At 40.7% G+C, this 14,062-nt stretch overlaps 1 long non-coding RNA gene across 1 annotated transcript in view; it reads left to right on the forward strand.

The window, feature by feature from the left end:
• The window catches only part of LOC306651851, a 92,274-nt gene extending 79,086 nt beyond the window's left edge, over window positions 1-13,188 (forward strand). Inside the window, exon 5 of the long non-coding RNA XR_013761215.1 lies at window positions 900-13,188. This is a non-coding gene — a long non-coding RNA (uncharacterized lncRNA). The remainder of the gene's footprint in view (window positions 1-899) is intronic.
• Window positions 13,189-14,062: the final 874 nt, after the last annotated feature.

Genomic DNA, 14,062 nt, shown 5'->3' on the forward strand with positions numbered 1-14,062 from the left:
ACAGATTATTTATAAATTTCTCATATATTTTGTTGCTACTGTAAATGGCATTCTTTCTTAAATAGCATTTGTAATTATTATATGTTCACGGAACCATCTAAATAAATAATTAATAATAGATATTGATGAATCTTTTTATTTGAAAGCATGGGGCACTGTATAATGTAAAGGGTATTTGATACTCAACATGCATATACATATATTTCCATATCAGCTTTCAGAAATCATGACCAATGCATTGACAGTAGGGAAAAAATGTCCCAGTTTCAGTACTACAAATCATCTTCTGAAAAATCAACCACTAAAGTAATATAATTTAATAGCTTTTTACTCTACTTGTGTTATATTTGAATCTGTTGAAAATGTGAAGTTGTACTTTTTTACTTCTAGTAAATTCACCTCAGAAAATTCCTGGAGTCATGGGTGGTGAGGAGGCTGAGTCTGTGTATTTGGGCATGTGTGTATGTATTAATTTGTATATTGCTGAAGCTGCCCGGAATGTGTATTGTAAAGTATCCTTAAAGTTAATTACTGTGTACTATGCCAGTCCAACTCATTTTCCAGCATTTTTTAGGAACAAGACAAGAGTGTGGTTTACTTTTTCCCAGATTTCCTGGGTCAGTATGTTTATCACCATTACTCAGTAACTGCTATGAGAATGTTTTCCTGAATCATTTGCTGTTGTAGCTGTCAATGACTCCATTTCTGGTATTCTTTGTAATCTTATTAGCTGACATTTGAGCATAGGGCAGGAGTCTTGTCATTGTTTTTTTCTTAATCGATTCCTTTATTTATGCCAGTGTGACTCTGAGATTCCCATTTTTCTCTAAAGTTTACCGTTTTGAAATTTGGTAAAGATATGTCTTTTCTTATTTCTTTTTCTTTTTTTTTTCTTGCAGGAGGTGGGGCATGGATGGAGGTTGCTGTCACTTAGGTGTGAGGTGCTGGTGAAAATCCATCTGTACATGGCCTCCTCTGACCCTCTGAGGTGGGAGGCTCATTTCTGCCAAACAAGGATGAATATCATGGTTCTCTGCTTTGCCTTCTCTGACAACCCAGAGAATGGGTCATATTACCTCATTAGAGTCATTTGAGAATGGAAGTTCACACTCTCTATTAACCTTGGATTGCATGGACAAAGGTAATGCTGTTGTCTTTTTCTATGGTGTTTGTTTGTGATAGGACAATTTTGTGTGAAATCATTCTGTTTACTGTGTTCCCTGTGTTTTGGTTCATTGGCCAGATCAGCACACTTTTGTTGCAGTTCTTTTTGTTTAATGTTGTTGATGATTCTGGTTTGCATGCAGTCTGAAATATACGACACAACTTAGTTTGATAAAATTAGGGTACACCTATATTCCATACTTTGGAAAAATATTCATTATATTTAATTTCATGGGTAAAATGAAGTAGAAAAATGAAATTGACTTTGCATATGCGATTGTAGTTTCTCTCTCTCTACCATATCCAGTAAAGTGCACAGTTACAGCTTTTTCTTCAGTTCACACCAGGACTGACTTTCAATCTCAAGTTGAAATATCCCAGAAAATGTGCTGTCTTATATTCCAGGAAACTCTTGGAATCTTTTTTACAGAGGTAAAAAAAAATATTCCAAAACAACTATAGAGTTATGATCCAATCAAGTCAAGTTCACGGCCTGCCTTCTTCCCACCTGTCTGCTTTACTCTGATCAAGTGGTGGCATTGAAGCTATGTCTATATGTCTCTCTCTCTCTCTCTACACACACACATATAACTTTATTTTACTTTTCTGGTACCGGGGATTGAACTTGGGGTACTCAACCACTGAGCCACATCCTCAGGTGTATTTAGTATTTTATTTAGAGACAGAGTCTCACTGAGTTGCTTAGCACCTCGCTTTTGCTGAGGCATGCGCCAGTGTGCCAGGCTCCATATATATTTTAATGTAAAGGCATACATTTTGAGAGTAACAAATGTTACAAAGTGGTTGAATATGATACTTGTTCTGCTTAGGAATTTCACATGCATATCAACACAGTTTCATTTGCTCTTGTCCCCAAATCTACCTGGCATTCATTAATTTGTATCTACCCTCTCAGTGTAGGTTGAGGTGGCTACAGAGCAGAAGGGTCCCTTTCCGAGAAAACGGTCATTGTCTTCCATTACCCCACCCTGACATATTCTGTCAAGACCTTTTCCCACCTCCTCTCTCTAATCCCCTCTCCATAACACTGGACAGAACTGCCCAGACCCAGCTCTGTTGCACCCATGGTCTCAGTTACCTTCCACTTCTTCATTGCCCTGTGCCCACTGGTGACTGACCAGGCACCCTAGAGCTACCTGGTGATTCATGGTACATTTTTTCAGTATTCTTCTATATCTTCAATTTTTTTTTAAGAATTAGAATCATCATTTCATGTATAGGTTCATAATCTTGGTTTTGAGTTATTATTTTTCTCCATACAACTGCCTCTTTGTAGACATTTGATAATGCAAATGCATTGGTGACACCTCGTGACAGAATCTTGAACTGTAACTGAAAGGGGCTGATGTAGGAATGCAGGTGGGAGGGACTCCGATCAAGCCCAACAGAGCTTTCTGGAAGTTGGTTTATAAAAGGGGACATTCCCAATGTACAGGGATACTGAGTAGCTCCAGATAAACAGTAAAGTCTGCACTATTGTGTACAAAAAGTTCTATGTGAGAGGATCAAAAATATTCTGTTTTTATGCTTTGAAACTTCTGGATAAATAGCTGGAGACATACAAACAAAAAAAGTTCCACATCATTTATCATCTTTGTAAAAAACTTTCCCCTTAATATAGGCATCTTTCCAGGAAAATATATTTCTATTATCACATTTAAATTTTCAACAAATTTCCGGGTTTTTCCCCCTTGACTGGGTGTTTCACTGTGGATACTGCACAATTTCATTAGTATCAAAAAAATGAAAATTTGGTTCTTCACATGTTTTTCTATGACAAATAATGCTATATTTAATACCCTGCTAACACTACATATGCATATACAAAAATCACATTTGCATCCACACTGATGGAAATGTATTTGCAAGCATTTCTATTAGCATAATGACTTCTAAATATTGTTAGTAATTTAAATTCCTAGCATGGAAGTGTGAAAATACCTATGTCTCCACACATGACAGTTAATCGGAATCATTGCTAATCTGATAGTGAAGGAATCTTACATCATTGTTGTCATTATGGTTTGTTTTTGCTGCTTTTTAGAATTATATCCTTTGGACGTAAAATAATATTTACAACCCTGTATTATTTAGAGTGTTTCGATAGTCCCTGTTGTCAACCCTGTGTGGATGGCATTTTCACAGTGTATACTGCTGAAGGGCACTATTTGAGGACAGTTCATATCACTGTTTGAAAGGCAAGATGAATGTATTCTGTTTGAACCCAGCAACAGTCGTTGAGAATTATAATATGACAACAGAGCAGAACAAGTCACATGTGTCACATGTGGTGTCAAGAACATTTCCTTAGTTTTCTTTTTGGCCCCTCATCGCTTTTCATCCTGTTTGTCCTCCCTTCCTACATTCAGACCCGGAAGTGAAGGAAGGGAATTCTCAGCATAGCATCCCTCTAACCTGATCTTATCGACATCCTTTGTTCCATCTCTGAAAGAGAAGTGTGGGTACAAAGGGTGTGCACCTTTGGAGCCCTCTAGTAAGGTCTGCCATCCTGACATTCATAAAGGTGGTGCTTCTTAGACTGCCTAAGGCCACAGAGGAGTAAGGAAAGTAACAGTGCTGATAGTCTGTCTCAGAGGGCAGGCCTTGGACCCTTTAGTGGACCCACTATCAAACCAAACCACTGGGGCAATTGGAAGTGATGAGGTGTAAAATGGATTTTACCCAAATGAGCAACCCAAGGGAGCATGGTGGATGGAAAGCCATTGCTTGGAGTTACACAGGACATAGAGTCATCAGGGTAGGATAAAGCCACAGTTTTATTCATATTCATGGTTATCAAATACAGATGCATAAAAAACTTGGTAAGAACAAAGTTTGAGTGTTATTGCAATACAACAGAAGCTCAAGCCAGTATTGTAGTTTAACAGCTTTCATGCAATATAATCTGAAATAATACGATTACCCATTTATTCATTTTAAGGGAACAGCTTGGTAGTTTTTAGTATATGTATAAATTTAAACAACTAAGTTTTAGATACTTCCATCACCTTAAAATGTGGCATTGTGCTCACTGCAGTTAAACCCTGATCCCAACCTCAACTCTAGGAAACGTATGTATGTGTTTCTGGATTTGCCTCTTCAGACATTTGATACAAATGGAATCACACAATGTTTGGTTTTTTACCTCTGGTTTCTTCACCTGCTTTCATGCTTCATCCCTGTTATATTAGTATTTAGTTCCTTTAATTGATGAAAAATACAGTATTCCATTTTATGTATCCATTCATCAACAGAGAAATGCATGGGTTATTTCCACTTTTAGACTGTTGTGAAAGATAGTGCTACATGAGTTTCTGTGCCAGATTATATGTAGACATGTGTTTTCATTTATCTTGAGTGTGTACCTAGGACTATATATATATATATATATGACACATATGATACATATCACACATATGATAACTCACTGTTTAATGGTGAGACTCACTGCCAGCCTGTTTTCATGACCTTGGCAGCCTTGAGGAGCACCAACTGAGCCTGTTGTTTTTCTACTGATTTGGACCATGGGCATGGTTTTTAAGAGGAAACACCAGAGATTTGAAGCACCTCCTCATCATATTGTATCTGGGAGTACGTGATATCCATGTGACATCACTGGTGACACTAACCTTCATCACTTAGTTAAGGTGATGTTTACCAAGATTGTTCAGTGGACAGTGATTGTAATCCATCTGCTTACTGTCATCATTGCAAGTAAGTAACTAAGTCAGTTCTGCCTTCAGGGCTTGCAATCAGAATTAATCTTCACCTCATGAAGGACAGATGGGTGCATGTGTTACTTGGAAAATAATGGATGAAGATAGTTCGCTTCCTCTTACACATTTCTTTATTGATTCAGCCATTTGTGTGCATCATTTTGGATTTATGCATTCTTATTCTATAGGCTGTGTCATCTCACTCTAATGATATGCCAGCATCCAGATTTTTGTGGCACATCCTGGAATGTGAGTTTCCAGGGAGATCGGAGCCTCAGATTCCTGGCAGCAACAGGATACAAAGCTTTAGTGAGATTCTGGGCACCACGAATGAGCAGGCATTAACAATGCAATTTCCTTGATTTATATAAGCTTTCCCAACTTCCTATAACCTTATTTAAACTGTACATTTAATAAACTATTTAAATACATATTCAATTTAGGGGAGATACACTTTAGGGTATTATTTGGTTTTGTTAGTTTAAAAACCTTAAATCCCCCCCGCCAGATCATCTGTCCTAGAGGAAACACCTGTTACTCTCATTCAGCCTCTGTGTGTCTGCCATCATTAAGCTCTGGTGGCCAGTCATTGACATGAAGTTCATGGGCATGCAATATTCTTTGTCCTTTCTCACCCCCTAAGGAGGATTTTTTCCATTGTTTCCCTCACACACAGTCTGTCCAGAATATGAAATGTTTTTATCATAGATGGACTGTTAACTATGTGTTGTGGTCCCTTGTGGTGGCACAAACCATTATAATATGTACCATCCCCTTATACCTGAGAGCCACTTTGGAGCCCCTTGTGGGCCATATTGTCTCCTTTGAGCATGCCTGTACCATTCCAATGCAAGCAAACTATGGAACCCCGTTCCTGCCCCTTACTTGATGTGTGGTGCTGGAATCCTTCCTTAGCTTTTGTCAGTCTGAACTTGTTCAAGGGACCCACCATGCCCCTCTTACAGAACTGTAAGGGTCAATGAGAAATCCTCTTCAGAATACATGGCATGGAGGTAGAGTCCAACCAATGTTTGTCCTGGCTTAACTTTCTCCTCTCCCGGAGAAGTGATGACGGCTCCTAAACCAGAGCACACCTGCCCTGGAGACCACCTGGATGTAGCAGAAAGAAGCAGCACATTCTCCCATTTACATTATGAATCAAGCTTTGGGGCCTCTCAGTGTTGCAGGAGAGCCTTGATGAGAAAGAGGAAAAGGATTAAACCATTTCATTTTGGAAATTCTTCATCATTTTCTGTCTGCTTATTTGATATTCTAGTTGATGTTGGGGAAACAGTTCTCCATTGATCCCCACTGGAACGGATAGTGCAAATAAAGAGGCAGGAATCATGAACCCTTGACACTCATACTTAGTCCCATTACCACCCAGAGGGCCCTACATTGGGATTTATTCTGCACTACCAACTTCTTCAAGGAGGAGTTGTTGATAATTATCTGATTGGACACAATACTAGAATCATTTAAGCTACAAGTTTTTAAGTACAAGACATTATTCATTGGTAATGGAGATTGTTAGGTGCTCTTTGGGAGAGGGATAGAGGTAGAATACCATTCTTGCTCCTTGCTCCTTATTAGATGACTCTGTAACTGTGATTTTCCATCAATGAATTTGATTTTTCCATTTGTTAATTGCAATAATGATGCTTTCCTCACAGAGTTTCTTTGAGATAACGATGCAAAATATATGATTCTTGGCATGTGTTTAAGTTGTAAATATATATGTGAAATCATAGAGCAAGTGCCTGTTTGCAGCTCTTTTTGGGAGGGGGTTACTGGGGATTGAACCCAGGAGTGATTTACTTACCACTGAGCCACATCCCCAGCCCTTTTTTAATCTTTTATTTAGAGACAGGATCTTGCTAAGTTGCTTAGGGCCTTGCTAAGTTGCTGAGGCTGGCTTTGAATTCGTGATCCTCCTTCCTCAGCCTGCTGAGTTGGTGGATTAGAGGCCTGTGCCACCACTCCTGGCAGCAGCTTGTCTTTCCGCCTCTGAAAAGTGTGTATCCCATGTTTCTGTAATCAGGTGACTTTGGGGCTGCTTTGTTATGCCACAAAAATTTTTGCGTATTTCCTGGGAAATATATACCTGGGACTCTCTCCACTCTAACTACAACAACATTTGTTCAAGGAAACTTCACTTTTTCCCTCTCTCATGGATGTCCTCCTGTGTTTCTACAAAGAGGTCGTGTAATTTGTTCTCCTCCAGAAGTGTATGGATTTCTCCTCCCCACATTTTCCATTGAAGCGGGATGTAGCATAAACTCACATTCAGTCATCAGGTTTTATTTTCAAACTCAAGAATTATTCCAAGACATATTCTGAGGTATAAATGTGAACCATGCAATTTATAGGAAAAGAGGGAAAACATAATCTAACATTCCAAAATCAGAATATCAGGCAAGCAATATTAACTATTTTGTGAAGCCCATAAATTTCTCAAGTCTTACAAAGTATCTGCCCTCTTCTGGTAGTTGATTGCACTCTACACTAATAAAAAGATTGTGCAGTTCAATTCGAGAGGACATATTCACCAAATTAAATTTTCGTGCACTCGAGAAAGCAGTTTCCCTCCTCGGAATTTATCCTCCTGATGTGGCGGGGGCGTTCCTGCCTTCATCACTCATCTGTCTGCATCTCTCAGGGCAAAGCGGACCACTTCCCTCGCCAGCCTAGCGCCTTCAAGCCCATGTCTGAGGCGCTGTTCTGCAATTAGGTTTTATTACTATTCAGGAATGGTGAGGCCAAGAGACCAGGAGACCCACACCACTGAGAAGAGAGTTTGTAACTCAGCACTGCTAGGAGGAGTGAGTTGCTCCTCGAGCCACACACGCCCACACAGGAAAGCAGCAGATTAGATGGAGAGGCAGAGGGAAAGAGGAACTGAAAGCAGGGGTCTTTATTGTGCTCCCCATGCAAAGGAACAGACATGGTATTGTAAGTAGCTTAGAAATTAGTACTCTGAAAAATTTCATCAGGCTCTAGGGCTTAGGGGCTGTTATGGTTTGGATGTGACGTGTCCCCCAAAAGCTCATGTGTGAGACAATGCAAGAAGGTTTATAGCACAAATGATTGAGTTATGAGAACCTTCACCCAATCAGGGAATTAATTCCCTGATGTGGTTGTGTGGTAACTGAAGGTGGGTAGGGTGTGGCTGGAGGAGGTGGGTCATTGGGGGCATGACTTAGGGGTACACATTTTGTATCTGGCAAGTGGAGTCTCTTTCTCTGCCTTCTGATCATCATGTCAGCTGCTTCCTTATGCCATACTCTTCTCCCATATTGTTCTACCTCACCTCCAGCCCTGAGGAATGGAGCCTGCTATGAACTCAGGCTTCTGAAACCATGAGCCCCCAGATAAACTTTTCCTCCTCTAAAATTGTTCTTGTCAGGCCTTTTATTCACAGTAGCGAAAAAGCTGGCAAAAAGAGGAGTTGCCCTCGGTTGTCTCATATCAGGCATTGGTACGATGGCAGTGGAGGATTATCAGCCTGGAGTTTAAGGGCCTAAGAGAGGAGGTATGGCAAAGTATGGGGACTCTGGATTGGTTAGTTTGAATATGCCAAGCGAGTTGCTTGCTAGGTCTCAGAATTAGCTAACCCTGGGAGGGCCAGTCCACCCCAGTCTGCAAGGGTCCAAATGCCAGAACATGAAGCATACAAACAATAAGAAAAAAAAAATAGTTAACATACCATTTATCCCTCAATCCAAATCCAAAATCTTCTTATGACTGGATGCCCACCTTAGATGGTCCATCCAGGAGCCACCCCAGGAATGTGCTCAGTTCCCTACTTTTGGAGGGACTGGTAGATCTCCCACCTCATGTCTGTCTGGAAAAAATCTGCATTCCTCCCCTCTGTGTCTGCAGACACTCTCCCTTCCCTACCATATACGAACAACCCCATTATTGCCATGAGCTTATGTTTTCATAAAGGATGGAAGAAACACTGACTTCAGACGTTCTGTTCCAATCCTGTCTCTGCGAGGGCAAGAGAAAGGAGCACCAAGTCTAACACCCTGCTGGAAATGTAGTAAGGGTAAACAAAGGAAGAACCAAGATTGGACATCATAGCACTATGTCCTGATATCATTTGATTCAGGTTTGCCACCAACAATTCAAGGTGCCCCTGCATCACAGAGCAATTTGAGGTTGAGAGGTTCTCTGCCTGGCTCTGGCAGTGGGCCTGATGACTAGCCTCGTGGACATCTAGCACTGTGGTCAGGAGGATGTGCTTTGTAGTCACATACTACCATGAAAAGAGGATACTGATATCTCACTAACAGGATTGTCATGAGATAATTCCAGATACTAAAGTGAAGAACATATAGCTGTCCTCCTCTATACAATCCGTTTTACAATAATAGCTCTCTGTCTTCCCTGGAGCAGAGAATTTATTTGGCTCCTGAATTTCCCCATTACTAAGGCCCCATAACCTGATTGCAGGTGAGAATCATCCTGTGATCCTTCTCTAAACCCTCACCTGGCACACCAATGTTGGTAGAAATAGAACTGCTTTATGAAACATAAATTCACGTCATTTAGATAAAACATATGAACCTCAGAAAACAAGCATTGTTCAAACATAAGCTTAAGCACATTAAAATTTTAGATAGATTACTTAAGCAGGCAAATATTCACACATTGGTCAGCACCAAACCACAAGAGGTTTTGGCTTCACAGAGGAAATTGGAGAGGAAAGCTTTCATAAATTGCTTACAGAGGCAAAACAAAAAGAATACACATGATTAGTTAAAGTGAAAGCATCTCTCCTGGTGGCTTCTTCTTGGTAAAGATTAAGGTTTGTTTTACTGTTTACATGGAATTGATCTTCCTTTTACTTATGTAGGAGCTCAAGTTGCAGGATCTATCTGTATTAGTCACCTTTTGGTTGCTATGACCAAGGTACCTGACGAGAACAATTTAGAATCTGGGCACAGTGGTGCATGCCTGTCATCCCAGCAGCTCTGGAGGCTGAGATAGGAGGGTTGTGAGTTCAAAGCCAGCATCTGCAACTTAGCAAAGCCCTAAGTAACTTAGCAAGACCCTGTCTCTAAATAAAATAAAAAGGTCTGGGGATGTGGCCCAATGTTTAAGCATCCGTGGGTTCAATGGCCAGTAAAAAACAAACAAACAAAGAAACAAACAAACAAACAAACAAAAAAAACACTTAGAGGAAAAGTTTATTTTGGGCTGAAGGTTTCAAGGTTCCATAAATTTAGTTCATGTTCAGTCAACCCCATTGCTTGAGGCCCAAGGGAGAACATCATGGCTGAAGTGAATAGCAGAGAAAAGCTGCTCAGCTCATATCAGCTGGAAAGCAGAGAGAAGGAGAGAGAGCATACAAGGAGGCAGGGTCAAAATACAATCCACAAAAGCACACGCCAGTTACCTACTTCCTCCAACTTTGCCCAAGCTGCCTGCGGTTACCAGCAAGCAATCTATTCAAATTATTATTCCATCAAATGGATTAATCTATTGATGAGGTTAGAGCCCCCATGATCCGATCATTTCAGCTCTGAACATTCCTTCATGGTAACATCAGCTTTCCAGGGAATATCTCCTATGCAAACTCTAATATCATCTTAGCATCGTAGCCTAATGTGCCCACAGTTCATTGCTAACCAGGTCCAATAGTGTATGTGAAGCTCTATTGTCTCTTTGTTTGCATTAGTCAGGTTTCTACAATGGAACCAATTGGATATGTTGATATAGATAATATGTAAGAGGAAATCTGTTATAGGAATTGGCTTATGTGATTGTGGAAGCAAGAAAGTCCCATGACATGCCATGTGCAAGTTGGAAAACCAGGAAGGCTAGTGGTGCAATTCAATCTGAGTCTGAAGGTTTGAGAATCATGGTGACTGAGTCAAAGTGGTATCTGGCCTTGGCTGAAGGCCTGAGAATCTGAGGGCCTGCTGGTGTAAGCCCCAGAGTCGCAAAGCCCAAGAACCAGAATTCTGATGTCTAAGGGCAAAAGAGAGTGAAGTTCCATCTCCAAAATAAAGAACCACTTTTCCCTTCTGCCCTTTCATTCTGTCTCAGCCCTCAACAGTTTGGGCGGTGCTTGCTTGTGTTGTGGAAGGTGGATCTCCTTTACTCAGTCTACTGTCTCAAATGTGAATGTCTTCCAGAAATACCCTCACAAACACACTCAGGATCAATGTTTTATCACCTACTTCTTTGTTAACTTTTTGACACATAAAATTATCCATCACAACCATATAATGCCAGCTTTTGACCTTATTGCCAATCTGATCTACATGATTTCCTTAGACCTGACCATTGGAAGAGTCTTCTTAGGTGTTAAAACCTAGAGATGCCAGATTAGCACTTGAAAGTACAGGGACACACATTTACATCTCAGTTTCAGATAAACAAAATAATTTGCATGCCACAAGAGGTGAAAATAATCCCTTGTTTATGTAGAATTCAAATTGAAACTGAGTTAAGTTTAATCTGGCAGCTCTATACATGGTGGGCTATTTGGAGTACAACCAAAGTCATCTGGTATACAGGACCAAATGAGTTCACAGCAGATACCAGCACCACTTATCATCTGTGTGACAGAGCTCTCAGGATGTCCCAGATGACTATAGGCGTAAGTCGGAGACACCAGACGGAGCAGAAAACACCCAACTGGCCTGCTCAACACACAGATTCCTGAGAGATAATCAATGAGAATCATTTTGTTAACAAGAAATCAGTACTGAAAAAAGCATGGTTTTGTTGAACTTTCCATATTTTTTCTGTGATCTGATGTCATAGGATTGTATAGCGATTCTCTTATCCTTGAAGACTTGGAAGTACTTTGTTAGCATTTTTTGACTAGAATGTGTCTTGTTTTATGTGTGTGTAGATTTCTGAACATTAGTGAATTCCTTCTTAAAGAGAGTTCTAGGAGAAAATTTCAGTGTGTGTGTGTTTTCCCCACCTATTCTTAGAATTTAAAATCTGATTCTAATCCCCTCTCATCAGATGAGCATCCACTGCTATTTAATAAGTAGTCTTAAGCAACTGAGAGGATATTGCTACATATGGGTCTATGAACTATATAGAAAACCATTATCTTAGCAGGTTTCTTGGTGAGTATGCAATCAGGAAAATGCGTATTTTTTATTCATTTTGAGAAGTGTTTTAAAAACTTTTATTTGTTCTTTTTAGATATATATGACAGTAGTATATTTTGACATATTTATACATACATGGAGTATATCTTATTCTAATTAGGATCCCGGTCTTGTGATTATACATGATGTGGAGATGTATTGTGCTGTATTCATATATGTACAAAGGAAAGTTGTGTCAGATCCACTCCACTGTCTTTGTTTTTGAGAGTTGTCCTAAAACATTGCCTCCTGCTACACAGATAACCTTAAGAAAAAGAAATCACTTTTCTTGGCAAAATTGGGGCTTCTCCTCAAGACAGTAGAGAGAAGCACATTGTAGCTCTTACACTTTGTCTCTATACCCACGCAACACTGCTGGGGAAGTCAGTCAAAATTTAGGGTTCATTAATAGAAGCTCAGTGTACCATCAAGTCTAAGTCACATTATCCAATGTCGCTTTTTAAAGGAATAATATCAATGTGCTTTTCTCCTTATTCTTTGGTCATATTTCCGAGTTGGTTTAAACCTCAAATATGGAGCAGGGGGCTCTTTGGAGACCCTTTGAAGACCCAAGCATTTTGGAGGAAGAACATGAGAATAGTTGGGGATCCAGGGAGAACAGGAATAGGGGTAGAGTTGTGGAGTTACTGTAAGACACACGCTTGAGGGGCAGAGCAGAAAAGGACTGGGGAGAAGTTTACAACCAAGAGGGTTGAAGGAGAGGACCTGGGCTGTGCAGTGGGTTTCTCCTTCTGGATGCACCAATCATGTAAGTCATTCCTGCCATAGAGCAGGAGTGAGTGAGCAGAGAGGCTAGGTGTGTTTTAGTCATGGATGTTCCTCCCCATGGAAGAAAATATCAGAAATGAAAGATAAGAATTCCCCAGGATAAACTAGCGTATGGTTGAGCTGACTAGGTGTCTGCCTACTAAATGACTGTATTATTCTAGGTCCACCTCCCGAAAGTGACTTGGAGATTCCACAAATGACATCTTTTGGTGTTCTGAGATCATTCCGTCACTAATTATGGACAGCTTTAGCTTTCTACCACAGATGGCTACCTGTTTAGCACAGTGCGTGTGTTTTGCACACTCCCTTCAGAAGGCTAGCTCATCTGTAAGAGCCCTGTGTACTGATAATACTCCTCTAAGTTCCTTTTTAATGTCAATAAAATTCCTGGTAATGATACCGCCGTTTACTGGTGACGAGTTCTGCTCCTTCTAAAGTTGAAGATTGAACACTAGAGAAGCACGCCAAGGCAAGCATATTAAGCAGGTTTTATTTAAAGGTAATAATACAGACTTCTCCCGGCAGGGAGAAGGGGGCCATGGCTGATGTTCTAAAGTCCCAAGAAGTGAGCGCACCCTACATCTTTTATAGGTTAAGGTCTCTTTTGTTCTGCAGTTCTCTCCCCCCTTATCTCTCCTTCCTGCCTGGTGACTAGGCCTGGTTTTGCATTAAGTGAGAAGCCATGGGCAGGGGGAGGGCCACGGTGATTCAGGCAGGCAAGGGCCCAGGGGGCATTAATTAGCAGCTCCTGGCTTGCAGTTCTTGATAAAGGCAGGTAAATTTGGTAATCAATGGGCTCCGGAGATCCTTGACATTCCATCCTTCCAGGGGCAGTCTCCAACTTCCAGAGGCAGATGACTTTATGGCCTCCATTTCCTCTATTTGACCCGATCCCCTATTTCTACACTAACTACCTGTTCCCAATTCTGGCTTCAGTAACACACACGGTTTGTTCCAACAACCTGGGCAAAGCGCTCCCAATTGCCTGCATACCCATCAAGGTTCTCTAATTAGTGTGCTTTCTCAGGTGGCCTGAGGGAGTGAAGGCATTTTGCTTTAAGGATGAGACATGGGGACAGAAGGGAAGACTGTGTGCAAGGCATTTCCAGAGTATAAGAACAGCCTGTGCATTGCGGTTGCCATAGAAACCTGATTTCATCATGGTGACTGCGGCCACTTTTTTCTGGAGATTGGACCCAGGAGCACTTAATCAGTGAGCCACATCCCCAGATCCTTTCATGTATTAGTTTG

Source organism: Sciurus vulgaris (genome assembly GCF_902686455.1).
Source record: "Sciurus vulgaris genome assembly, chromosome: X".
Taxonomy (NCBI): Eukaryota; Metazoa; Chordata; class Mammalia; order Rodentia; family Sciuridae; genus Sciurus; species Sciurus vulgaris.